The sequence below is a fragment of the Hyalella azteca genome, unplaced genomic scaffold (genome assembly GCF_000764305.2).
Source record: "Hyalella azteca isolate HAZT.00-mixed unplaced genomic scaffold, Hazt_2.0.2 contig2853, whole genome shotgun sequence".
Lineage (NCBI taxonomy): Eukaryota > Metazoa > Arthropoda > Malacostraca > Amphipoda > Hyalellidae > Hyalella > Hyalella azteca.
The window spans coordinates 115,965-119,781 of NW_025933111.1; positions in this window are offsets into that span (position 1 = coordinate 115,965).

The following is a 3,817-nucleotide window of genomic DNA, read 5'->3' on the forward strand; positions in this document are numbered from 1 at the left end:
AAGTTAAAGCTGATTTTAGATTTATTTTAATAAAATCCTTGTTCAGCCTTCAATGTGTGAGACATGCATGGATAATGAAGTGAGAGGAAATATAATGAATTTTAATTTATTTATTTCGCGAAAATTGGGTCGATTTGTATTTTTAAATGCATGTTTTATACATTACCCTGGACAGGGAAATTTGTGAATCGACGGCAGGGGGGGGGTGAAACTATTTCTATAAACATACATTTATAGAAATTCATGAATGAAAAAGTATAGGCAGAAGATTAATTGGGACATTAAAACGTTCATGAGACATAGGAGCACACTTTTGAACAGTTTTATCGCAATCCGTGTTGATTTGAGGAAGCTGTGGCCATTTTTCTTGGCACAGCTCGGTGCGAGTGCGAATTTAAAATCGGAACTAAAAATACAAAATGGACAAGGAAAAATCGACAGACCACAAAAATTCATCGAAAACAAACGTGAGCAGTGCTTAGTGAAATTTCAAGTCAATCCAAGCTCATTCATGGAAGTTATTAACAAAAGAGTGAGCGAAAAATTTCGGCCGCTCAACGCGTGTTTTTGCCGACAGTTTGCGGGCGATTCAGGAAGAGCTGTGACGTGCGTTGGGTCTCATTTTGTAGGTGATGATGTGGAGAATCTTTATAAAGTAACGCCAAGCCGCTGCGATGCTTGGTTTGGACGTGACGATCATTTTGCCGACGATCAATTTGAGGACAAAATTCGACATTTTGACGGTTGATATCTCGGAGCACGGGGGTCGCAGAGGAAAACAAAACTAGATTGGAGCAGAGGTTTGGGCTGTGGGATTGCGAGAGTGAAAACTTTACCTCGCTCTACAATCGCACGTACTGTGAGTAGAATAATGAGAGCTCGTGCAAAGCACAATACGCACGCGTAGAGGCGCGGGGTAAAACCGGGGGGCTTTGCGCCCCCCAAATCAGAGGCTTTCCGTCATTGGCAATAAAAATTAGAAGAAATGGACACAATCAGCAGAGCTATAAATCGTTCTGGTCCTTTGTCAAGATTCGATCAAATTCTATTTGAAAAGTTAGATTTTTGCTTCGTCCGATTAGGATTTTGTCCGATTTCCCAATTCTTCTGATTTTCACGTGTCGGTACTTCAACAGAGGAACCTTTCGTGAGGATTTTGACATAAGACCTGTACGATTTAGAGCTCTGCTGCTTGTGTCCTTTTCTAAATCAATCCCACCTACCTGCAGGTCGCTTTAAATTTCACCTCAAGTAACAAACGGGTTCTTTTGTATCTTTCTGCTAATGCACCTTGCATTACCGTCTGTTAGTTTCATTGGATGACCAGGTCTTGGAAGGTTTGCAACAGCATGCTCGGATGATATCATCAGGATGATTGCTTCCTGATGATATTTCCAACTGTACTCAATGATAGATCAGGCTCTTTGCATATTATTCGATACCCCTTTCTTTCTTGTGACAATCTATGATCTTTTGACGCACATCTGTCGCCAACTCTCGATTTTGCGCCATCATAAATTAAATTTCAAATATGAAGCTGAATAATATCTTCACCAGAACACAAAATCTTGTAAACAAAGGCAAACTGCTCTGATTGGCCAATTAGATAACGATATGAGATTAGTGGAACGTCTAGAGCGAAAAGCGAATTTTGAGTACCTTAAAAAAGTTATTTTTGTTCATTTTTGAACATGTACCCAATACTTTTACGTGGGCTAATTGTTCTGTTTTGTTGGACAAAATCTAAACAATGTTTATTTATCAATATCCTTTCTATATAATATTTCTGGTACCATTAGCAATATGCTGACCAATTATTAGGTAAAATCTTGCACTTAAACTTGAGATATAAAGAAAACTGTGATGTATCCAATACATCTGCGTGTCACTGTAAGTCGCCACTCGGCCGAAACTGAAATTATTTCGTCGCGCTTCACTAAAAACCGTATAATTGCGTACACGTTGGTTAAAAATTGTCGCGGTCAAAATTGCGTGTTTTATAGGTCTGATCTGTAGATTGATGACTTCGAATATGTTTCGATTGCACTATTACTCAGTATTAGCATCCAACACGTTTTTATGTATATTAGACACGTGGATATTTACCACGTTTACGAATATTGGATCCGTGTTGTTAAAAACATTCATTGACAGTAGTACCGTGGACGCCAAATGCGTTTATGAGCATTTAACCATTACGCATTCAACATTTTCTTATGCATCGAACCCATGGTAGTTCAGTTTATCATGATCATTCAACCACGGACGTTTACTTCATTCATATGCACTAAACTAATTGCAATGTTACTCATGAGATCTTATACAAAATACTATCGCGAAGAGTAGTGGATAAAATCGAATGGCAAATGTTAGTTTTACGGTTAACTTTCATTGGCTACCGAGTGTTGATTGGCGTGCGGGTGATCCTGAAATGTTTCGTTCCTGAATAATGGCGATCTCGTGACGGCACCACCCGATTAATGGCATTTTTAATACGAAACTCAATATTGAGGCGTGTATAACTGGTGAAATGCATAACGCATATCGACAAAATATATCCTAATGATATTGCCTGCGAATGAGCGAGTATTGACGTCAATGTGAGTTATCATGTAAGGCGGAACAAGATACTATTATTTAAAGAACGTGTCTAGCAGAGAAAACTACTGTAATGTTCAGAAACTGTTACAATTATTTGGAAAATCTTCGAACCTCTTTTACTCGTTCTATTCTATCAATTCTGCAATCGTTTCGTGAACGAGATGACGGCATTGAGGCAGATGACGTTATGTCAGGCACATTTCGTCGAAGTGATAACCTCGAATCATGTCACGTACATGAAGATGGTGATATGAGATATACATAGATAAGATATGGATTCATTAAATGTTCCAACGAATTTTGCAAGAATGAAATAATTAATCCATTAATTTTTCATTTACCGCGGAAAGTTTGGAGCTTCCGTTTTTTGTCGTCGAACCATTGCTTCTTGCCTGATGGGGCTAAATGGACCATAGATTCCGTTACGGGTTCTGCTGTCGGACCTCGGACGGACGTGTGTCTATAGCTGTTCGGTTGTTGGGGTACTCGACGCCAATCGTTCGTTTTCCCTGATAATTTGAAGAGACTTGACATCCGATAATTGTTTTTTGTGGGCCTTATTTGTAGCAAATCACATATTCATACGTTCTATTTAGTTTTATTTTTTTTTTGCTACTTGTTTTTTTTCTATTATTTTCTTTTTTTCGTTTGCCGCCCCTGAGCGTGTGCTGCCATGGCAGACGCGATAGGGTTGGCTTCTCCTGTCATAGTGGCGGCTAATTTTGAAGAAGATCACGGCGGGATCAACCAGGTGAGAGCTCCTACTTTTGATCTTTTAGAGGAGGACATAGCTAGTAGAAATACTTGCAATAAAGCATGTTCCCCTAGGCCCTAGGTTGCCCTGGATAAAGAAATAATTGCTTCATGCCTGTTGGGAGTTTGTGTTGTAAAAGCTTGCAATAAGTATATATACCGAAGTCGTTCTGCAGGTCAGTAATCACCTTCTATCGTTTGCCGCTTGTGGCGCTGGATTATGATATTCTCAGTTAAGGTATTCAAATAATTCATGAGAAACAAAAACTGTCAAAAATTTCCTTTGTTATTGTTGAGCAGCCAAGGTTTTCATCAAAATTGTCTTCAATTATTTTACTTTGAGTTCAAGAGAATTTTCCCAAAAAATAGAAATCTTCCAAATTGACTACGGTAGCCGGTGGTGGTAGGCCACTGTGCAGAGAGTGGATGAATATTGCAAGATCTTTGGCGACGCTTCAGTAGC